Source organism: Equus asinus, chromosome 20 (assembly GCF_041296235.1).
Source record: "Equus asinus isolate D_3611 breed Donkey chromosome 20, EquAss-T2T_v2, whole genome shotgun sequence".
Lineage (NCBI taxonomy): Eukaryota > Metazoa > Chordata > Mammalia > Perissodactyla > Equidae > Equus > Equus asinus.
Window position 1 is genome coordinate 93,838,013 of NC_091809.1, and position 26,046 is coordinate 93,864,058.

The following is a 26,046-nucleotide window of genomic DNA, read 5'->3' on the forward strand; positions in this document are numbered from 1 at the left end:
TAAGAATGGGAAGAAATGGAAAGTTAAATGCAGATGAATAAATGGCAGACATGGGAACACTAAATCCTAAGCTAACAACAGGGAAAACCAGGAACAATCCTATTTACACATGAGAACCTTCAAAGTGTCAGGAACCGGCAGCACCAGCTACTTCCGAAATGGGGTGAAGGAAGTGCTCCAAAAGGAGAACTATTTATAGTGTATCTTAAAAGAAGCTGGACCACCAGACTGTCTCATCCACTCCATGTAGCTGGACTGCCACCCCCTCCTCTTTTAGCAGATGTCTGGGGAAAGTACAAAAGAGGATCACTGGATTGCAGGACACCAGACATAACGGAAGGTAGGTGTACCACACTGAAAATGAGAGAAATTAAGTAAAATATTACATACTGAATGTTAAGACACCTAGCCCTTACTCTAATGGGCTCCTAGAACTCTGGCAGCCAGGTCTTTCCATTCCAAGTAGGAGACTAGAAGATTATTTTTTGGGAAATCTGAACAGGCCCTTGCCCCCCAAAAAGAAAAAAAATTAAAGATATTGATATTGAGGGTTACCCTATAAGCAGACAACCAAAGATTACAAGACATCTGAGCAAAGCCTCTAATATAAAAGACAAAGACCAAAAGAAAAATTGGCAAAAGGAACTACAGGGAGACAGAAACCATGAAAGGATAAGAAAATTTCTCTTTCTCTCTCACACACACACACACACGTACACACAATCAATATCTTCAGATAGATATGTTAAGTTATTACATTCATGAAACAAAATCAGAATACCAACAAAAGGGAATATTCAGAGAATAAAAAGTCCTTGAATATTAAAAAATATCATAGCTGAACTGTAAAAATTCAATAGAAGGGTTGGAAGATAATGTTGAGATAATCTCACAGAAGGAAAAGCAAAAGGGCAGAAACAGAAAATAGTAAGAAAAAAAATTAGAGGACTGGTTCAGGAAGGCCAACATCTGAATAGCATAAATTCCAGAAGTGCAAATTGAGAAAATGAGGGAAAGGAAATCATAGAAAATAATTCAAGAAAAATAGTTCAGAATTTAAGGACAGAAACTTCTAGATTGAAAGGGCCAGTCAGGTAGCCAGCAGAACACATTCAAATAGCCCAATGACAAAAGGGGACATCATCATGAAATTTCAGAAGACTGGAGTCAAAGAGAAGATTCTACAAACTTTCACAGAGAAATAATACAAGTTTCACGGGAAGGGTAAAGGAATGCAAACATGGTTCAGTGAGGGAAATTTATCAATTTAATCCGTTTTATCAACACATTAAAAGAGAGAAAAACATATTATTATAATAGGTGCTGAAAAGTCATAAAATATTTATCAGCCAATTCATGTAATAACTAAGTAAAATGGGAATAGAAGAAAGCTGGTTAAATACGATAAGGAATATTCACTAAAGCCAAATAATACATATTATCCTAAATGACAAAACACTAACCATTTCAATAAGGAATGAGACAGGAATGACTTCTATGAGATTTTATTTAATACTGTCTTGGAGCTTCTGGCAAATACAATAAGACATGAAAATGAAATAAATAAATGGAGTAAACATTGGCAAAGAGGGGATAAAACTATCTTTTGTGGGGGCTTGTACTATTGCATGCCTAGAAAACCCAAGATACTCTAATAGAAAACTGAAATTAATAAGAGAATTTGGTAAAATTGAGACATATGAAATAAATATATAAAATCAATAGCTCACATTTATTTGAGCAAAAAGCAACTAGAGGGGCCGGCCCGGTGGTGCAGCGGTTAAGTTCGCACATTCTGCTTCTTGGTGGCCCGGGGTTCACCAGTTCGGATCCTGGGTGCAGACATGGCACTGCTTGGCACGCCATGCTGTGGCAGGTGTCCCACATATAAAGTAGAGGAAGATGGGCACGGATGTTAGCTCAGGGCCAGTCTGCCTCAGCAAAAAGAGGAGGACTGGCAGTAGTTAGCTCAGGGCTAATCTTCCTCAAAAAAAAAAAAAAAGGTAACTAGACATGGGAATGGGAAAAGCACTCCATTCACAACGGCAATATAAACTATAAAACACCAGGGAATACATTTAACAAAGCAAAAAACTTGTAAGAAGAAAACCTGAAAAGCTTATTGAGAGGCATAAAACAAAAATGGAAAAATGGACCAGTTATTGGACAGGAAGACTGAAGATTATAAAATATTAATTCTCCTCAAATTAACATATAAATTAAATGCAATTTCAATTGGTGTGCATTCTCAATTCTAACTGATTTTTTTTGGGAAGTGAATATTATCATCTTAATGTTTATATGAAACAATCAATGTCCAGGAATAGCTAAAAAAAAAGTACAAAAAAGAATATTACTGTGAGATGCTTTGCCTTATCAGATATCAGAACATAATAAAGTTCCTTAATCAAATCAATATGGTGTTAGTTTAGATATACATAAATATCCATGAACTGGAATAACAGATCCAGAAATTACAGTATCTGTGAGAATTCAATGTATGATAAATGTGGTGGTTCAATTCAGCGGGAAAGCTATGAATTGTTTAATAAATTGTGCTGGCATTAACTGGCTATGCTTTTGGAAGAAAATAAAATTGGACACGTAATACACTATGTAATTATAAAAATAGATTCCAGATGAAGTAAGAATCTTGGAAGAACATTTAGACAACATGTATATCTTGAGGACAAAAAAAACCCTTCTTAATTAGAGTGAAAATACAGAGGCTAAGAAAAAGAACAGCCAAAATCTGAGCAAAAAATTAAAAGTTTTTCTATGGCAAAAGATAAAATACAAAGCCAAGAGATAAATAATACGTTTGGGGAAAAAATTTTAAAAGGCAGTATCCACATTAAACTAAGTGCTCTTCCAAGTTGTCTAGAAAAAGTCAAATAATCCAAATGAAAAATGGGCAGGAAGTATGTATAAGCAAGTCACAGTAGAACAACTCTGGAAAGGTCAAACAAACACCTAAATTGATGCTAAAATTCATTAATGGTGAAAGAATTGCAAATTAAAGAAACAAGGAAATTAGCTGACCGACTGGTTGACTGGTTGATTCATTCATTCCTGATTCACACACTTGACAAATATATATTGAGACTTTCCATGGGCCAGGCACTGTTCTAGGTGCTGGGAATCGGAAGTGAACTAAATGGAATCTTTTATCTGTACTTTTTGCCATATCATTTTTGCCTATTTGGTAAACGAGAAACACTGAAAACAGCCAGTTGAACCTATCGTTGGCAGGAATGTTGAGAAGGAGATGCTCTCAACAATCCCTGGCGGAAACATGATCCTAACAGCCTTTTTGGAAATCAGTCTGTCAATACTTATTAGCACTAAATATACACACACCCTTTGATCAAGCAGTTGCATTCCTAGGACTCTAACCCACAGAAATATAAAACTATCAGTAAAAAAGACATGTGTACAAGTCCGTTTACTGAAACTTTGTTTAAGGTGGGAAAAAAACTGGACAGAAAGTGAATTCCCACCAATAGGAAATTGCTTGAAAAAAATGCTGAGGGGCTAGCCCTGTGGCCAAGTGGTTCAGTTCATGTGCTCGGCTTTAGCAGCCCAGGGTTTTAGGAGAGTATACAAATATGTACTGGGGGGGGGGGGGGGACAAGAAGAAGAAAAAGAAGGAAAAAAAAGATTTCAACATATGTTAGCTCAGGTGCCAATCTTTTTAAAAAATAAAAAATTGGGTTGCAGCCACACCATGAAATGTTATGCAGTAATTAAAAAGAATATCTTAGAGCCCTGGTTCCTAAACTGTGGGATGAGTCACCAGGGGCGCTACATTAAAATCATAGGAGTGACATGGTAGAATTTTAATTTTCAAGGTAAAGACAGCATCTCTCAACGTCTCTTGACATTGCATGAACAACCAGCTTGAGGTAAGTCAGTTCCAGCATCAGCTTGTGCTACCTTACTATCAACAACATCCTATCTTTGTGAAGCTGGGTATTCAGCAGTTGCTGTGACTTAAAAACAAGTACTATGCTAAAAGCAAGGTGAAACAGGAAACGTAGGTAGCGCAAAGCACAGTCTGAGCAGCTGTGGAGTACTTAAGAGGAGCACATATCCCATTAGTAGGGAACTGCAGTTATTTAAAAATGAAATAAAAGTATTAATTTTCTTCAATTTGTGTGTATTATTTTCTCAAATGGTTATTTACTTGTAAGGACATAAATACACATTAAATTGGCCCTAACTACTTAATAAGTGAAGCTGTTAGGCCCAGGGAGCACCAAGAAAAGATTAGTGAGATATTGAAGATTCTGTGAACTCAGGAAGTTGGGGAACCTCTTAAACCTGTAGCTTAAGAAGTTAAAAAAAAACAGAATGAATCTAAAAAGTAGAAAAATGGAAATAACAAAAATAGAGGTGAAATTAATACAAAGTTAAGTGGTTTACAGAGAAAGGAAATTGGCAAAACCTATTTTAAAAAAGAAAAATTTGGGGGGCCGGCCTGGTGGCGCAGTGGTTAAGTTCGCACGTTCTGCTTCTCGGTGGCCCGGAGCTCACTGGTTCAGATCCCAGGTGCGGACACGGCACTGTTTGGCAAAAGCCATGCTGAGGTAGGTCCCACGTATAAAGTAGAGGAAGATAGGTATAGATGTTAGCTCAGGGCCAGTATTCCTCAGCAAAAAGAGGAGGATTGGCAGTAGTTAGCTCAGGGCTAATCTTCCTCAAAAAAAAAGAAAAAAATTTTTTTCTAAAAAGAAAAAACAACAATAGACAAATTCCTAGGAAAAAATTACCAAACAAACTCATAAAAAATGAAAACTGAATAGTCTATAATTAGGAATTTCATATATTCCTACAGGGAAAACACTAGGCTCAGACAGCTTCACTGGTGAGTTCTAACAAACTTCCAAGGAACATGCTGTTTCAATCTAACATATACTTTCAGAGAAGACAGACAGAGGAACACTCCCTACTTCGTTTTCAGATACCAAGTATAACCTTTCTCCAATGCTAGTCAAGGACAATATAAGAAATTATAGGCTAATCGTAATCACGGAAGCAATCATGGGAAAAATTCCTAACACATGAAGTCCAACAATCCATGAAAACAACTGATAGTTGCAGAAAAAGCATTTCATAAAGTTCAACACCGATTAATGATAAAAATGCTTAACAAACTAGGAATGGAAGAGAACCTTTTAACCTGATATAGGGACATCTACCAAAACTTTTCAGCAAATATAAAGTTCAATTATTAAATTTTAAAAGAAAGGTAGTATCACTTCTATTTAATGTTACACAATAATCCTTGACAGACAACAAGAAAAGAAATAAAATGTATAAAGTTTGGAAAATCAGGTAAAAAGAATTACTCTTACTGGACAATACGACTACCAACATAAAGAACTAAAAAATATACACAGACAAATTATTAGAACTAAGGAAGTTTGCAATATTAATGAATAAATTTGCTATGTTTCTATATATCAGAAAAAAGTAATTAGAATATGTAATTTTAAAAGATACCACCCATAACAGCAACGACGGTAACAACAAAGAAAAAGGGTAACCAGGAATAGATCTAAGAAAAGATGTATAAGACCTTTGTGGAGAAAGTCATAAAATGTTATTAAAAGACATTGAAGACCTATATACCTTAAAAAATACGCCATATTTATGGAAAGGAAGACTCAAAAAATGTCAGTTCTTCCCTAAATTAGTCTATGGATTCAAGGTAATTTTAATCCAAGTCTCATTAGAGCTTCGCATGGAATTTAATATGGTGATTCTAAAATCATATAGAAAAGCAAAGGGCAAAGAATAGGCAAGATATTCCTTAGGAAGATACAGTAGGGGACTCGCCTTGCAGATATTAAAACTTATTATAAAACCTTAAGACTATCGGATGCTTTGGGGAAAATAGGCAAACAGATCAAGAGAACAGAAATCCTGAATAGACCCACAGATTTATAGAAAAGTGATGTATGAAAAGGGGACCATTGCAAATCATTGGAGAAAGGATACACTATTAAATAAATAGTTTTGCAGGCAACTAGTTACACATTTGAAAAAAATACACTGGATCTCTACCTCATAGAATACACAAAAAATCAATTTCAGATAGACTAAGGACTTAAATATGAAAGGCAAAATTATCAAATTTTTGAAGAGGACATCAGAATATCTTTAGGATCTCAAGGTAGGGAAGGATTTCTTGTATAAGACATAAGTAAAAACCATAATGGAAATGATTAACGAAGTTGACTACATTAAAATTACAAACATATTCATCAAAAGATATCAGAAAAGCACGAAAAAGACAACTACACACTAGGAAGAGACACCTACAACAAGAAAGGATTGGCGTTCAGAACATATTAAGAACTCTTAAAAATCAATGAGAAAAAGGGGCTGGCCCCGTGGTCGAGTGGTTAAGTTCGCGTGCTCTGCTGCAGGCGGCCCAGTGTTTCGTTGGTTCGAATCCTGGGCGCAGACATGGCACAGCTCATCAAACCACGCTGAGGCAGCGTCCCACATGCCACAACTAGAAGGACCCACAACGAAGAATATGCAACTATGTACCGGACGGGCTTTGGGGAGAAAAAGGAAAAAATAAAATCTTTAAAAAAAAAAAAATCAATGAGAAAAAGATAAACAATGCAAAAGATAAAAAGGGCAAAAGAAGCAAATAGGCATTTCCTAACATAGAAAACATGCAAAGCCAATAAACATGAAAAATTCTTTCATTTTATTAGCTATCAGGGAAATGCAAATTATAACTACAATGATATACCCTTTTACAATCATCACACTGGTAGAATTTAAACATTAAGAATTTTTTTTTTTCTTTTTCTCCCCAAAGCCCCCCGGTACATAGTTGTATATTATTCGTTGTGGGTCCTTCTAGTTGTGGCATGTGGGACGCTGCCTCAGCGTGGTTTGATGAGCAGTGCCATGTCCGTGCTGAGGATTCGAACCAAAGAAACACTGGGCCGCCTGCAGCGGAGCGCGCGAACTTAACCACTTGGCCACTGGACCAGCCCTAAACATTAAGAATTTTTTAATGCTAAAAGTTGGCAAAGATATGAAGTAATAGAAACTGTCATAGATTGCTGTAAGAATGAAATTTGTAAAGATATTTTAGAAAATAACGTCATAATCTAGTAAAGTTGAATTTGCACATACTCTTAACTCAGTAATTCCATTCCTATGTGTCTATTCAAGAGAAATTCTTGCACAAGTGCATCAGTGTACAAGAATGGTCATTACAACACTGTTCCAGTTACAACACCGTTTTCATTGTTCCAGCCCAGCCATGAAAACAGGCCAAATGTTCTTCAACAGTAGAATGGACTCATACAGCAGTGAACATAAATAAACCATAACTACCTGCACCAACATCGGTGAGCATTATGAGCAGTTGCTCAATTAATACTTACTGTATAAATGAAGAAACAGGATGATTCCAATTACATAAAGGTCAAAATAGGCAAAATTAAACTGAATAATATTTTAAGAGTATACATATGGGGCAAAACCATAAGGAAAAGCAAAGGAATGAATAACACCAAATTCAGGAGAGTGGCTCTAAGGGAGAACAAGAGTGGGAACAGTTGAGATGGAGCTCCCAAGGACTTCAATGTTAATGTTCTATTTCTTAAACTGGGTGTTGGATACATGTGTGTTTATTTTATTTTTATTCTTTAAACAACACGTCATAAATACTATATATTTCACAAATATAATTTCATGAGTCACACAGTGACTACTTGAAAACAAGGTCAAGTTGAGATGCAGAATGGGTAATGATTAGCAAGGCTTACACACTACTCAAGTGTTTCACTAGCACATTCTAGCATTGCACGTATAGCTCAAATTTCTGTCTCAGCAAAAATACCAATTACTATGTTTCATGGATCTTTCCCTCAATGCACAGAATGTCAAATCTGTGATTGTCAGCAGTCTCTTAGATTTCCATTAAATGTCTTTTAGATATGTAAACACTCAACGAAATCTGAAATAAATAGGTAAGATAATATTTTAAATTTCACTTGCAAAAGCAATTATTGTATTGCCCAGAACATTTGGAAATTACTGTTGGTCTGTTCTACACATTTAGACAGATGCAACCAAGAGAAGTATAATATAACAAACTTGTAGAAAATGAAGAGTGCTACTTAAGGATTTTCCTGACCTGTACCAGAAGTTGTTTCAGGAGAAAAGCAACTTGAAGGAGAGAAATCTGGAATTGGCTCTTTGATCTGATTAGAGTCACAGTATTAATAATTGCTGGGTTAGGGGGTAGGAGGCATGAACAGGCAGAGCACAGAGGAGTTTTAGGGTAGTGAAAATACGCTGTGTAACACCATAATGAAGGATACATCTCATTATACATTTGTCCAAACCTCATGACTGTACACCACCAAGAGTGAAACATAAAGTAAACTATGGATTTTAGGTGATTATGATGTGTCAATGTAGGTTCATTAATTGTGACAAATGTACCACTCTGGTGGGGAATGTTGATAATGGGGGAGGCTATGCATGTGCAGGGGCAGAAGGCATATGGGAAATCTCTATACCTTCCCCTTAATCTTGCTGTGAACCTAAAACTGTTCTTAAAAAATGAAATCTTAATAATCATTAAGAACAAAAAGTATTAATAAATCTTTTGCCAGTAGTTAATGAGAAATCATTAATCAATGGCACTCAATGGCAAAACAATTACTTAAATTATCACCTATAGACAACTATAATCAAGTGCCTACAGATAACCAACTATTTGCCATAAATATTTCAGTTCAAATAAAGGGAACAATGAGGCTAGCCCACTATTTCAAAGTGTACTAGAGAACAAGGAGAAAGATCATAATAAGCTCAGGGTGTTAAATTTCTATTACACGGTTCAGGTAAGGGACCAGAAAGTTTCTACGATTGCTCTTATTTATCTTAAATAAGATCCAGCAGCTGCAGGGTTAAGATGTCTAAATATTATAACAAAGTCTAATCCTATAGGTGACTGAATTACAATACAAACTGAGTTCACAACGTCACATGGTCTCATGTCACATTAGGGTATTGTCTGGGAAGAGGGTGGTAACTTTGTGTAGTGTCAACTTAGCTAAACTGGAACTATTTTCCTCAGAATTTCCTTCCCTGTATGGTTCTGCGGTAGAGTTGCCAGAGATCTGGAAGGTGGAAGTGAAGCAGCACCCACGCTTATGTTCCGAAGTCAGTGCAGGGTTAGGTGCTGCGTGTACGTATTGTCGCTCATCTGCCGTCTTATCTTGTCAGTCAGGCTTGCAGCTCCTCCAGCTCCTGCTGGATTTCCTCTTTCAGCTTCTTTGAATTCTGAGCTGGCATGTGTGCAGCTCTGTAGTGAAGGGAATTAACTTTTCCTGCAAGTCAACTGCATCACCAAAGTTGAAGGCTTAAAGGCAGTGAGAGACAGACAGGGGCTTCAATTTGTCCTCACTCTCCCTCTCTTCAAAAACAAGAAAACTCCTGTAGACTAAATAATCTACAAACATCAACTAATTACAGATGTATAGATAAATCCTATATTTTAATTCCTGTAGTAGGCAAGGGTAAATTTGAACATTGTACTTTATTACATAGGATTACAAATAATTCCTTCAATATCCATACATGTTGCTATGTACACATTAGCACATCTTTAAAAGCTGCTGTGTAGTACTCCACATGGTGCACGTTCACCAAATTTTATCTAGCTACTATCCCAGTGACAAACACTCAGATTGCCCCAATGTCCTGACATCATAAATAAGCGAGTAACCAGGTACAAGTCCTCTTATGGTCTTCTATAAGATCTCTCTCTCTCTCCCTTTCAATCATCTGTCCAGGACTACTGCTGGATCATAGGGTATGTGTACCCTCGTTGTGACTAAGTACCACCTGATCGCTCTCCAAAATGACTGTACTTATCTCTGCTTTCAACAGCAGTGCAAGAAGATTCCTATACTGTCACACCCCTACCAACATGGCATTATTCTATTTTCTAATTTTTGCCTGTCTGAGTATAAAGAGTTACTGTTTTAATTTGCATATCCTTATAGCTTTTTGAATTCTATTTTTTATAAAGAGCTGTTCATACCTTTTTTACATTTTTCCATTTGGGTTGCTGATTTATTCTTGGTGATTTACAGAAATTCTTTGTATATTCCAGATACTATTTCCTTGTCATTTAGACATAGTAAAACAAAATTTCTGGTCTATTAAATCAACATCCATAATTTAATTTCATCCATGTTGTCCTTCATTGATTAAAGAGTCTTAATAACTTAAGGAATCAATCTGCTTTTTTTCTTTGTACTGTTGTATTTATGTTTCAAATTTTAAGAACTTCTCCTCTGCCCCTAGGTCACAAAGATACCTCATCTTCATTTCTTTCATTAACTTTGGAATTTTTTCTTTACATTTATATGTTTAATCTCTCTGAAGAACATCTTTATATGTGCTGCTATCTAGGAATGCTTTATTCCTCTTCATACAGTGATCTAATTTCCCAGCACCATTTACTAAACAAGCCTTCCTTTCCCCACTGATTTGTGACACCTACTAAGTTTCCATGAACACGAAGTCTGTCTGTGTGTGCTCTATTATATCTCATTGGTTTATTAGCCTGTTTGTGCTCTAAAAAGACAATGGTTTTATTATCATGATTTCAAAGTATATCTTGACGTCTGATAGGGAAAGTCCTCTCTTCTTTGTTCTTCATGTTCTTTCATGTAAATTTTAGAAGGATAGTATCAAAATCCTCAAAAATTTCAACTAGAGTGATGAAAAAGTGGGCAAAGGACTTAAACAGACATTTCTCAAAAGGTGATATACAAATGGCCAATAAGCACATGAAAAGATGCTCAACAACACTACTACCATTACGAAAATGCAAATGAAAATCACAATGAGATACCACCTTACACCCTTAGGATGGCAATTATCAAAAGAACAGAAAATAATAAGTATTGGAGAGGCTGTGGAGAAACTGGAACCCTTGTGCACTGCCAGTGGGAACATAATATGGTACAGTCACTGTGGAAAACAGTAAGGTGGTCCCTCAAAAAATTAAAACTGGAATTGCCATATGATCCAGCAATTCCACTTCTGGGTAGACATTCAACAGAACTGAAAGCAGGGCCTTGAAGAGATATTTGTACACCCATGTTCACTGCAGCATTATTCACAACAGCCACAAGGTGCAAGTCACCTAACGTGTTTGTTGACAAATAAATGGATAAGCAAAATGTGGTATGTACATACCATGGGACATTATTTGGCCTTAAACAGGAAGGAAATTCTGACACATGCTACAACCTGGATGAACCATGGGGAGATTATGGTAAGTGAAATAAGCCAGTTACAGAAAGACAAATACTATATGATTCCACTTACATGAGTACTTAGAGTTGTCAAATTTATAAAGACGGAAGGAAGAATGGTGATTGCCAGAGGCTGGTGGGGAGGGGAGAAATGGGAGTAACTGTTTAGTTGGTAAGTTTCAGTTTGGGAATATGGGAATAGTTCCGGAGATGGATGGTGATGATGTTTGGATAACAGTGTTAATGTGCTTAATGCCACTGACCTATACACTTAAAAATGGTTAAAGTGGGAAATTTTATGTTATGCAATATTGTATATTACAATAAAAAAATCCAACTAGAGTTCATTCATTCTTTGGGCACTGCTGTACTTTCTAGAATACAAAGATACTCCAAGCCTTTCGTATATTTTCCTTGCCCTAGTCCTGGCCCTGGCCATTTCTTCAAGGAGTCATTTCTTCCTTTGTTGAAACTGGTATTTAAAAACCAAGATCTAGATACTAGGTGTGCACATTGTTACTGGGGTGTCTCTGCTGCCAGGCCTTCTCAACAAATAGAGCTAGGAAATACACATACATACCCCCCTGCACACACACACAGACATACACACGCATTTCCACTTATCTTTATTTCAGTATCTATCTATATATATGTTGAAAATTATGAATTTGTATCATTAGCTCTACTTTATTCAAAAGTATAGGATTCATTCTAGCTTTCTCCTTTTCCATATTTGCACCTTCTCTATCAGTGAAAAACCTGGCTATCATTATTCTCAATATATTTATTTATTTCTTCAGTCTTCTGAAAGTAAACGGTATTCTGATTACACTGGGCCACCAATACTACCTTACCTGGACTCCATTTTTGCAAGTATGGGGCCCAGCCTCTGCCTGGTTGCCATTACTGCCCTGCCTGAGCCTGCCTAATGGTGCTTGGACGCAGGATGAAAGAAGGAGGGATGGAGGGAAGGAGGGAAGGAAGGAAGAGAGAAGGGAATGAAGGGTGGGAAGAGCGGGAAGATTTTTAAAAAATTTATTTAGTTGGTTTTTGCTGGCAAAAAGAAATGCTTACTGATTTTTGTGGATTGATCTTTACCCAGCAACCTAACTAAATCGTCTTATTAGTTAAAATAATTTGTTCAATGTGGCACTTTTTTTAGGCAGAGGATTATATAATCTGAAAATGACAGCTTTCTCTTCCAAGCCTTAGATCTCATTTCTTATTTCCCCCTTTATAATAGTTTTTTAAAATTGAGATATAATTGACATATAACATTATATTAGTTTTAGGGGTACAACATAATGATTTGACAACATTGTTAACAGTAGCAATAACAGTAAGCATCTTCATCTTGCTCCAATCTTAAGGGAACGCATATAGTTTCTTCATTAACTATAAGGCTTGCTGCAGGTCTTTGGTATGTAGGTTTTACCAAGTATGGAAGTTTTTCTCTAATAACAGTTTGCTAAGAACTTTCACACAAATACACACTGAACTTTCTGAAAAGCCCTCTCTGCACTTATTAAGATAATCATAATTTTTCTCCTTTAATCTATTAGTGTGGTGAATTACACTAAAAGAATTCCACTATATTGTGATGTTTTATTTTTTTAACGCACTCCTGGAATCAATCAGCCAATATTTTACTTAGAAACTCTGCATTTACATTGAATAAAAAAGTGGAACTATCTTTTTCTTTCCTTTTTGGATTCCTATTTGGTTTTGGAATCTGATTTACACTAGCTTCATAAAATGATATTAAAAATAATGCTGATTAACTAGAGAAACAGAATAGGAATACAATACACAATTTATATAAATTAAAAATACATGTGCACTAGTATACACTTTTCAAGAACATCTGCATAGAAAACAATATATTAAACACATTAAAATGACTGCAGGAGATTGGATGCATAATGGTGATGAAAATAAATAAACAAATAAATAAAACAAGAAACGGACCTTTCATGGACCAAAGATGATAATGTGTTATGAACTGGGGAGGGCCAGGACTGCTTCTAGTGAGCAAGGATGAAAAAAATATCCTGAGATTATGGAATTCAGAGGTAAGAGGAACGTAGGGAGCATCCAGTCTAACCTCTCTGACAATGCAGAAATCCTTTTTCAGCTTTCCTGAAAACGACTAAAGAGTATTTGATGGAATACTCTATGCAATGGTCATTGCATATCTATAAAGCTGTCCATTTTGCTGTTGAAAAGTTTTAAATGTTAGCTCCAATCTATCCCATCCCAGGCTTAGTGCATCAGAATCTCTGATGATGGGGCCTAGAAATGCATATTTAAAAAATTTAAGAGAAGTTTTGAAAATGACTATATTAGATAATAGGACACTGGTTTTTCAACTCTAGCTACAAATCAAATTTACCTGTGGAACTTTAAAAAGATACAGATACTTTCGCTTCATCCTTGGTGATTCTAATGCAGTAGGTATGAACACCTGTGCTTTAAATATATCAACAACATTACTGTCTATTGGGGATAATATTGACCAGCTGTACGTGAAGTTTAAGCTTTACTTTCAAGCAGAGGTCATGAATTACAAACTATCCATCTACATTCTCTTACCTAGATATTCCTGTGTACAGAGACAGAAAAGTGAACAGAGGCTGACTCTGGTTGGGGATTAGATTATAGCCAAGAAAGGGTAAAAGCTCCTGGCCTGTGTAGGGATAGAAACTGTAGAGCTGACCAGCTAAGGCAGCAGTTACTTATATTACATTCACTTACTCATTTACTCATTCATCAAATTTTTATTGAGAGACTACTTCATGCCAGACATAATGAGGAATACAGATAAGTCAAGAGGCAATTTCATTATATGTGATAAACGCTATTGCAGGGTCACAGTGGATAGGATGGGAACAGTACAAGATAGAGTGGAAGCACATAGAAATGGCTACCAATCCATAACTGATGGAAGGCTTTCAGGAGGAAGTGACATCTAAACTGAGATTAAAGGATGAGCAGGCATTAGCCAGGTGAAAGGGACGACTGAGGGAGTGAGGAGTAGAAAGAGTGTTTCAGACTAACACAATGCGATGTACAAAGGCCAGAGGATGACAGCAGAGAAAGCTGAAGCTGTAGACGTAGGCAGGGGCCAAGACAATGATTAGTAGGGGGATGGGTCAGATGGAGGTAGGGAGACCAGGTAAGAAGTAGTCGTAGTAACAGAGGCAAGAAATGTTGGTGACTTAAATTAGGATATTGTAATTTAAGCCACAGAAAAGTGGATGGAGTTGATAGACATTTAGGAAGTAGAATCTATAGGACCAGTGGCTGATCAGATATGAGGATAAACCTAAGAGAAAGAGACTAATTCCATGTTTTTGGCTTACTTGTGCCATTTGTTGAACTAGGACACTCAGGAGGAAGTGGTTGTGGGTGTTGGCTGGATATGGGGTAAAAGATGATTATTTCAGTTTGGAACATATCTAAATAGCTTTGGAACATTTAAGATGGACAATAACCAGCAAGATTTTCAGGTCTGGAACTTAGGAGGTAGATTTGGGCTTGAGATATAGATTTGGAAGATATAAGTATAAGATGGTAATATGAATGAATAAGATTGCCTAGGGAGAATCTTAGACTGGGAGATGATCTAAAGATGGATCTAAAATGCAAATGAATATCACCATTTACAGGACGGGGAAAGAGAAGCCCTACCAAGAAGACTGAAAAAGAGATTCAGGGGCTGGCCCCGTGGCCGAGTGGTTAAGTTCGTGCGCTCTGCTGCAGGCGGCCCAGTGTTTCGTTGGTTCGAATCCATCAAACCACGCTGAGGCAGCATCCCACATGCCACAACTAGAAGGACCCACAACGAACAATATACAACTATGTACTGGGGGCTTTGGGGAGAAAAAAGGAAAAAATAAAATCTTAAAAAAAAAAAGAAAAGGAAAAAGAGATTCAAAAGAAGTAGAAAACCAGGAGAAATGGTATCATCAAAGATAAGGGGAGAGAGTTTTGCAAAGAGGTGGTTACCATCAAATGCTACCAGGTGTAGAACCGAGGTGGGGGTGGGGTGGGGGTGGAGGTGGTGAGGATTGGGGGGAAAAAAAGAGATAAGAACTGAAAAGTTCCCACTAGATTTATCAATGAGTTTTCATCAATGATTTTGGTTTAGTGGTAGTATTTGAAGATTTGGCCTAAACCTTACAGCTATTAGAATAGCTAACGTCTTAATGAATTTTATTCTAAATCTGAAACTCAAAGCTGTTGACAACCTAGTTGATAAGTAACTTAGAAAAATAGACTCTTGTTTCAATAATTACTGCTTCTGTGAAATTATGTGATCATTCATGTATTCAAACAATATCTGAATACTTGCTATGTGTCAGGTGCTGTGCTGGATGTTGGGTATACAATGATGAACAATACAAACAAGGTCTGTTTTCATTGAGTTAAGCCTAGAGTTTTTCAATAGCAATTGTTATTTTAAAATAGGGGGCCGGCCCCGTGGTTAAGTGGTTAAGTTCCCACGCTCCACTTTGGTAGCCCAGGGTTTCACGAGTTTGGATCCTGGGCGCCGACATGGCACCGCCCATCAGGCCACGCTGAGGCGGCGTCCCACATGCCACAACCAGAAGGACCACAACTACAGTATACAACTATGTACTGGGGGCTTTGAGGAGAAGAAGGAAAAAAATAATAATATTGGCAACAGATGTTAGTTCAGGTGCCAATCTTTAAAAAAAAAGAAAAGAAAAGAAAGATCCACAAGTTTCCAGAATACAGATTCCCGATATAAACTTCAATTTAGCTATAGAGCACAAAAACTGCCACAGTTTTTGAAGAATGTAGTATCAGTGAGTTAAAGGCACAGAGGAAACAAAACAGAACAAAACTAGATTTAGAACTCACTTCTTCAATTTACGAGCTGTGTGATTTGGGAAAATTACTTAATTTCTTTAAGCCTATTTCCAGAGAAGAGAAATGATTGTGGCTGACCCAGTTTCGGAGCCATAGGAAGCTGAGCCTGTATGAGGCAGTCAGAGTGATACAGGTACCCAAGAAGGAAAAGGATAGGACAATTATGGATGATGGCTTGATGGTTCTCTTACAAGGGGGAGTGGGGAATGAAAGCAGAGTTGGGGAGTAGGAACTGACTTTGTTTAACGGCCCCTTCTGTTTAGGTTCTCCTCCACAAGAAGTAAACCAAAGAACGACTAAACAAAAAGAACATGTACGTGGTGAAGCTTGTTGACTGTAAGCTTCATTATAGCATGACCTGGCTGAGCTGTTCCGTTGAGAAACAGAATTGTTTACAGCAAAACAGAATTTCCCTTAGTCAGACCTAGTATCTCCCAGGCCAGCAATATCCTCTTGCTCTTAAAAATAAATATGCAAACAAACAAACAAACCTCTAATCTTCTGCCAGGATAAACGAGAGGCCACTGGCTATTGACATGGAATTGGAAAAGAATCTGAGAAGGGAATCCTACTCCATCTTAAAGAGACTTTCAACCAATGCTCTTTCTAATGTTTGAGCCGCATCTTAAGCTGTTTTCAGCGATAACTCACTGTGCCCAATTTCTGAGCCTTTTGCAGTTTGCAAATTGGGCTGGTTCAAGGCTTTTACAACTGTCAGTTAGGAAAAGGCTTTCTTGGGTCTGCTAAGTCAAGTCACTCATCGATCAGCTTTCTGGTTTCCAAATTTGTGGTTGCTGTTGTCTCCTCTCCTGTTTTGCCTGTGGGTTTATGCATTAAAAATTCCTTTACTTTTGTTTTAGTGGTGTTTTGAGTAGTAGCTGACATTAAATATACACATTCAATCTGTTCACTTTAACCAGAAGTTACTCTATCTACTTCTCTCATCTCACCTCCCACCATCTTTCTACGCTACACTGGGAAACATAGAAATATTTTTTAATTTTCAAAAACACAGGCCCTTTCCACACTTCTTTTTTCTACTAGCAAGTTCTTCTGTGTGGAATACTCTCCCTCCCAATCCTTGTCTGACAAATGCCTTCTGTGACACCTCCTTTCCACTCTAAATCCAGTAACCCCATAGTAGTGTTTGCAGTACTGTTCCACACATCTCTATCAGTGCATGTCCCACTATATTATAAATACTGGTTTACCTGGGAGTTTTTCCTTCTAGACTGTGAACTCCTTAAGAACTAGAATTATATCTTAATAATCTCAGTATCTCCACTACCTAGTACAGAGACTAGAACATGGCAGAAATCAGAACATGTTTGGAGAAAGAGAAGAGAGGAAAGGAGTAAAATACACACCCTGATTAAACAAGAGGTATTCTACTGATTAATATACTCCTAATGTGTTAGTCTGTTCTGGGCTGCTAGAGCAAATACCACAGTCTGGGTGGTTTATAAACAACAGAAATTTATTTCTCAGAGTTCTGGAGGTTGGAAGCCCAAGATAAGGATGCCAGCATGGTCGGGTGAAGACCCTCTTCAGGGTTGCAGACTTCTTGTATCCTTACAGGGTGGAAGGGGCGAGAGAGCTCTCTTGGTTCTCTTTTATAAGGGCATTAATCTCGATGGTAAGGGTTCTGCCTTCATGGCCTAATCACCTCCTCAAAGCCCCACCTCCTAACACCATCACCTTGGGGGTTAGGTTTCTGATGTATGAATGCAAGAGGACACATTCAGACCACAGCACTTAATAAAATCCCCAAATTTGCTACTTCATACATATAAACTGGTCAACAGCAGTGCTTGAATGTCCTTAAAAACGTCCAGATTGTTAAATCAATCTGATGTGGGAAGTTTGGGGTTCCAGAAGAAAAGCCTCTTTTCTCATACTTTTAAACCTCTATGTGGTTTCCTATATTATTCAGAGCCCCTGGCCTAAGAAGCCCAATATAAGAATTTATGCAGCAACCAATGAAATTTTATAAAAACACTTTGTTTGTGACTGGAGTTTTCAGCCCTTGACAAAATCTGAGGCTTGACTACTAAGCCTCTCCTCTTTAGTAAGGCAGGACCCTTGGTTACTTTTGGAGATACTGACTATTGCCAGCTTAAGTCGCACTAAGCTCACTGTTTAGGAGCTTTTTTTCCCATAGTAAAACTTTCTCAATGAAGAGAAAGTCACTGATTTACATTCTGGCGTAAGTTCCTTATCTTGTCACAGATTAGCACTTTGAACAGTACTGTGTTAGACCACCTCATTACATCCTCCACGTGTCTTACTTTCCTTTCTATATTTTCTATCTTCTTATCTCTCTCTGCTCCAATATGTGTAATTGCTTCAGATGTGTATTCCAGTTCACTATAATTCTCTCTTCCACTGTGTCTAGTTTAAAGTTTGACCTATCCATTGAGATTTTGTTAATTATGTATTTATTTCTTTGTTTACTTATTTTATCTGGACATTCAAACATATATCAAAGTTGAAAGAATTTTACACTGAACACCTGTATACTTTCCACTTAGACTGCATCAATAACATTTTACTATGCTTGCTTTATCATTTATCTATCCATCTATCTATCCATTAATCCATCTTACTCTTAGTGCATTTCAAAGTAAATCACAGGCATCAATTATATTTTCCCCCAAGTACTTTAGCATCCATATCATTAGAGTTCAATATCTCTTTATAGGTTTTTCTTTTGCTCTACAATTTACATACAATAAAATATACAAATAGTAGTATCTCACAGTGGTTTTAAGTTGCATTTCCATGATAACTAATAATATTGAGTACTTCTTCAAGTGCTTATTGACCATTCACATACCTTATTTTGTGAAGTGTCTGTTCAAATTGTCGATTTTAAAAAACTGGTTTGTTTGGCTGCTGCTTCTTAAGTTGTAGACGTTCATTACATAAACACGAAATCAGTTCTTTACCATATATATATTTTGGGAACATTTTTTCCCAGTCTTGCCTATTCATTTTCTTAATGGTATCTTTCAATGAGCATTAGTTTTAATTCTGATGAAGTAAATGATCACTTTTTATCTTTTTTGCTTATTGCTTTCTGTGACTTAAGAGACTGTTACCAATTCCCAAGGCATGACTGCTCCATGTTTTCCCTTAAAAGCTTTATGGTTCTACATTTTAGGTTTAGGTCTACACTGTACCTCAAATTAATTCTTGTGTTTGACGTGAGGTAGAGGTCAAGGTTCACTTTTTTCCATGTGGACATTCAGTTATTCCACGACTATTTGTGGAATAAAACTTTCCTCCTTCTATTGGATTGCTTTGGTGCCTTTGTCAAAAATCCCATAAATGTGGGTCTATTTCTGGGTGCTCTTTCTGTTGATCTATTTGTTGATACTTGTCAGTAACCACCGTCTTGATTATTCTGAGTTGATTTTAAGTCTTGAAGTCAGGTGGTATAAGTCCTCCAACTGTGTTCTTTTTCAAGATTGCTTTGGCCATCCTAAGTACTCCGCATTTCCACATAAATTTTAGAACCAGCCTGTCAATTTCTAAAAAGAGTCTGATGCGATTTTGATTGGGATTGCATTGAACCTACAGATTGATTTGCAGAGAACTGACATCCTAACAATATTGAGTCTTCCACATGCTTTGAGCTTTTACTTTTTTTTTTAAAGATTGGCACCTGAGTTAACAACTGTTGCCAATCTCTTTTTTTTTTCCCTGCTTTTTTCTCCCCAAACCCCCCCCAGTTCATAGTTGTATATTTTAGTTGTGGGTCCTTCTAGTGTGGCATGTGGGACACCGCCTCAGCATGGCCTGACGAGCGGTGCCATGTCTGTACTCAGGATCTGAACTGGCAAAACCCTGGGCTGCCGAAGCGGAGCACGTGAACTTAACCACTCAGCCATGGGGCTGGCCCCTGAGTTTTTACATTTAATGATCATATAATTTAAACTTACGTGGCCATTTTTCTTGTCTCTTGTTATTCGCTTATTTTATATTCAATCTTTTACTTATTTACACATTTTAATCATTATATATTCAAATTGGATAATTCCAATATATAAAGTCTTTAGGGGTCTAAATCTGTTGTTGGTTGTTTCTGTTAACACTAATTCATACTGGCTCATTTCCTCAGTATTTGGTCATTTTTAAATTGTGAGTTCATATTTTATTGAATTTCATCTCTGGGAATCCTGATTGCCTAACTTGGGGCTGCATTATTCCAGAAAGGATTTACAACCACTTCTTCTGGAAGGATGGGTGAGGAGCATGCTACTGAATAGAGATTATTTTATTCCTCTTCCAGGCTTAATTCTGCTTACAAATCTGGTTTTCCCAATTGCTAATTGCTCAGGATTTGGTTTTCCCTATTTGTCCCTTTCTTCGCCTTCCCCCACACTCCCCAAGGAAGATTAGCCCTGAGCTAATATCTGCCACCAATCCCCTTCTTTTTGCTGAGGAAGACTGGCCCTGAGCTAACATCTGTGCCCATCTTCCTTTGTTTTATACGTAGGATGCCTGCCATAGCATGGCTTGATAAGTGGTGCATAGGCCTGTACCCAGGATCCAAACCGGCGAACCCTGGGTTGCCAAAGAACATGTGAACTGAACTGCTGTGCCACTGAGCAGGCCCTATTTGTCCTTTTCTTGAATGTAGAGGAGGGACATATTGGAGATTTCCTTTTCTTCTTGGGAAAAACAATGTATGAAAACTATGTTTTTTGCATGATTGTATGTTTTGCAATTTTCTAAGATCTATTTCTATGTTAGTGAGAGGGTCCCTCAGAGCATGCAGTTTATTATGATGCTGGAAATGGAGGACATCACTGGGTTTTAAATTTATAGTTTATTGTTAAAAGATCTTAGTAAAGATCTTGACACATAAAAAGTTTTAATCATGTATCTGCTAAAATGGAAAGAGTTAAGGCCATGATATTTTTGGAGAGATTTCTAGTAATCTCAGATATGAAAAAATATTAAAATACATATCAGTTATTTGAAATGAAATGATATGTAGGAATAATCTATAACTTCTATAAATTAGCCCTTCAAAAAGTTATCTTGGCATTGAAAAAACCTGATAAACAAAATAGCCCCTTGGCAGTACTCATGTTCCATTTAATTTTCCCGAGGACAGGAAAGACAGAATAACTTCAAGATCACAAAAAGCAAAAATCTCTCAAGTTTTTTAATCACTACCTAAAAATTAGTTCATTTAGTTAATGCTTCTTTCTTAACACACCAACACAGATGTTTGGCCTCTCTGCCTTGAAACTCTATGCTTTTGTAAAAAATGTTCAGAATGTCATGTTAAATCCCCACAAGAAACATCGTTACAACAAGAATATAAATATTAGTAAATCCCAAGTTAGCAATAAATAACCCATTAAAATAAGAAAATCCCATGCGAGCTCCTTTCTAACTGAGAAGAGCCTTTCTGGAACGTTAAACAACAGCATGTGCTGGAAGGAAGACAGGATCTATTTTTATGTACTTATGAAATACTGCATTATAAAATATTAAGTGCCTATCAGTCCAGGTGTGTTTGAAAGCAGAAAAAAAAAAAAAAAAAGAATGCCTTTTTTTTTTTTTTTCCAGAAATGCAATTAGTCAAATGAAAAAGAAAAGTATTTGTAGCCCAAGGGCACCTGGCTGTTCTGTAAGTGACCTTCTAATTAGTATATGCTAAAATTAAGTGTGGAGAAAGCCTGATAATTTAGTTCTTTAGCTAATAAACAGCACAGAAAGTACTAATGAAAAGAACGCCCCAAAATAGTTTTTGTGGTTCTATCACCAGTTAAAGGGAATCAGGAAATTATGTAACTTTAGGGCTTCCAGAGATCTTGACCAGTTAATCAAATTCTTTTGTCCTCTATAGTGACAGTACCAAAGTAACTGTAATAAAGTAACAATAGTAACAAAGGTACGTGGCTTTTTTTAGGGCAAATTTATCATGTTTTATTCTTCTCATAAAGATGTTCAATAATTTCCTTCCTACAAAAATAATCTTTAAAATTTCTTTTATTATTATTTTTTATTTTATTTTTTTTAAAGATTTTATTTCTCCTTTTTCTCCCCAAAGCCCCCCGGTACACAGCTGGGTATTTTTAGTTGTGGGTCCTTCTAGTTGTGGCATGTGGGATGCTGCCTCAGCATGGCACCTGATAGTGGTGCCATGTCCGTGCCCAGAATCCGAACGGGCGAAACCCTGGGCCACCAAAAGCGGAGTGCGCGAACTTAACCACTTGGCCACAGGGCTGGCCCCGAGAATCTTTTTTTAAATTACAGAAGACATGCTTGTTATGTATTATAATTTAATTATGCTTGTGTGTGTGTGTGTTTCAAGCAGAGAAAGGTTTAAATTGGAAGTCAAAACTCTTCTAATCCATATGCCAGAGATAACCACTGCTAAGAATTTAGTGTAAATACCCTTCCAGATTTTTACTATGATATACACACATACATACATGTGATTTTAGATCAAAAATGAAATCATATTATATCTACTTTGTCTAACTTTTTTTGCCCACCTAGCAACATCTAATAGAAGTTTTTCCATATGGGTACATATTATAGATCTATCTTTTCCTATTTAGTAGCTGAACGGTATTCCAAAGAACAGTTGTACCGTAATTAAATCAATATTCGAATGGTAAACATTTAGGTTGCTTTCAAGTTTTGCTATCATAAACTATTATAGCAGTCTCTTAGACTCTAAAGTAAGAATCTGTTTCCATGAGCCAGCCCTGATGGCCCAGCAGTTAAGTTTACTGCACTCTGTTTCAGGGGCCCAGGTTTGGTTTTCCGGGCACGGAACAACACCACTCATCTGTCAGTCGCCATTCTGTGGTGACAGCTCACACAGAAGAACCAGAAGAACATACAACTATATACAACTATGTATGGGGGTTTGGGGGGGGGGGAAGGAAGAAAAAAGGAGGAAGACTGGCCAGATGTTAGCTTAGGGTGAATCTTTCCCTGCAAAAATTTAAAAAAAGGATGTGTTTCAGTAAAGGTGACATATCTTCTATCTTGTCAATTTGCTTAAAGAAACTACAAAAATCTTTTTACAAGAGTACGTTTTTGATGCTAGATTTTAAGTTAGAATTCCTGAGAAAGATATTTGTAGCATAACGTGATGTTTTAATATAGGTATAGATTGTCTTGCTTTTCTTTATAATTTTACCCCATATGTTGTATCCCTAAATTAAGTATCCTGAAATAATATATTATATGCTTTGAATTTTATATAAATGGAATCACATTGTAGTTGAATTGCCTTTTTGTTTTTGAACAGAATTATTTTCATTATGATTCATCTACATTGTTCCTTGTAGCTGTAATTCATTCATTTTCTCTGCTAAATAATATTCTAATATAAGAAGATACTATAACTTATTTATCCATTCTACTGCACATTGGCTTATGAGTTGTTTCCAGTTTTCTGTTATTTCAATCACTGCTCCAATGAACATTTTTTGCATGACTCTTCGGGTATGTGGGCAAGAGTTTATATTCAGCTTTATAGGAAAATGACAAATTATCTGATTTTTTATATCTTATTACATTTTCTAAAGGAATTGTACCATTTTACACTCTAACCAGCAGAGTTTACATGTTCCACTTGTTTTCTGTCTTCACCAATATTTGATATTATCCAATTTTTTAATCATTACAAACTAGGGAATGTAAAAGGCTATCTCGTGGTTTTAATTTACATTTCTCCAATTATTAACATCATCTTTTTTTTTATACACTTATGATCCAAGTGGGATTCTTTGAGATACTTTTTAAAGTCTTTTTGCCCATTTAAAATTTGGGTTGTTGATCTTTTTTTCATTGATTTGTAGAAGTTTTTATAATCTGAGTACTAATCGGTTGGCAGTCATATGCTTTGCAATCATCTCTCACTGAGGTTTGCATTTTCACTCTCTTTACGGTATTTTTTGATGAACAGAAATTCTTAATTTTAATGCAGTCAAATTTATCAGTCTTTCAAGATTGGCACTATTTGTGACTTAGCAAATCTTTTCCTAAAGTCATAAAAATATCTCCCTTATTCTGTTTGAAAAATTTCATAGGATGGCTTTTCATATTTAAGTCTTTAACCCAATGAAACTGATTTTAATGTGTGGTGTGGGGCATCTGCACCTTTGTTGTGTGCATAGTACATTACATGTACATGGTCACCCAAGTGTCTCAGCACTATTTACTAAATTTTTCATCTTTTTGCCACTGGTCTGAAATGCCAACTTTGTCATAAATCATGTTTCCATATATGTGTATATCTGTTTATGAACTCTATATTCTGTTCTATTGGTCAATTTATAATTGTGTCAATACCACATAGTCTTAATTACTACAATCTTAAACTAATTAATTTTTTAAGTTTTATTGAGGTATAATCGACAAATGAAATGGTAAGATATTTAAAGTACACATAATGGTGATTTGGTATCCAGTCAGCCCTCCATATCTGCAGGTTCCACATCCACAGGTTCAAGTACCTTCAGATAGAATACTATGTTTACGATCTATACTACGTAAACTATGTTTACCATCCATGGTTGGTTAAATTGTCAAAACGTGGAACCTGCAAATATGAGGGGATGACTAAGTGACTTGAGTATCCGTGGATTTTGGTGTCTGCAGGGGGTCCTGGAACCAATTCCCCGAGAATACCAAGGGATGACTGTATGTATGCATTGTGAAAGGATTCTCACATTTGAGTTAACATATCCATCACTTCACATATTTATTTAGGTGTGAACATTTAAATTCTACTCTCAGCAAACTTCAATTATTTAATACAGTGTTATCAAACATAGTTACTATGTTTTACATTAGATCCTCAGCTTTATTCACCTTATAGCTAAAAAATTGCACCTCTTACCAACCTCTCCTTATCTCCCCCACCTCTCAGCCTAGTAACCACTTTTCTACTCTCTTTTTCTAAAAGTTTGAACTAAAAAAAAAATCCACACATAAATAACACCATCCAGTATCTGTCTTTCTCTGTCCGGCTTCTTGTACTTAGCATAATGCCTTCGAAGTCTATCCACGTTGTCACAAATGGTAGGATTTCCTTCTCTCTCTCAGCTGAGTAATATTCCATTCCATTCCCCTCCACACCACATCATCTTTATCCATTCATCCACTGATGGACACTTAGGTTGTTTCCATATCTTGGCTATCGTGAATAATGCTTCAGTGAACACAAGAGTGCCGATATCTCTTTGATATCCTGTTTTCATTTCCTTTGGATATATCCAGAAGTGGTATTGCAAGGTCATAAGGTGGCTCTATTTTTAATTTCTTGAGGAACTTCCAAGGTGTTTTTCATAGTGGCTGTACCAACTTGCATGCCCACTAACAGTGCACAGGGGTTCCCTTTTCTCCACATCCTTGCCAACACTTGGTATCTCTTGTCTTTTTGATAACAGCTATTCTATAGATGTGAAGTTGATAGTTCACAATAGCTTTGATTTGCACTTCCCTGATGATTAGTGATGTTGAGAACCTTTTCATGTACCTGTGGCCACTTGTATGTCTTTTTTTAAATTAATTTTTGTGGGGCCGGCCCTGTGGCTGAGTGGTTAAGGTTGCGTGCTCCACTGTGGTGGCCCAGGGTTTCGCCGGTTTGGATCCTGGGCGTGGACATGGCACTACTCCTCAAGCCACACTGAGGCAGCATCCCACATGCCACAGCTAGAAGGACCCACAACTAAAAAATATACAACTATGTACCAGGGGGCTTTGGGGAGAAAAAGGAAAAATAAAATCTTAAAAAAAAAACATTAATTAATTTTTGATACCTGACAGGGCCAATTCCCATGCTTTGCTG

General features: G+C 36.7%; 1 protein-coding gene across 4 annotated transcripts in view; it reads right to left on the minus strand.

Moving 5' to 3' along the window:
- SBF2 (SET binding factor 2) overlaps positions 1-26,046 on the minus strand; it is a 463,684-nt gene that overhangs the window by 145,102 nt on the left and 292,536 nt on the right. The gene's annotated exons all lie outside the window — the stretch shown is intronic.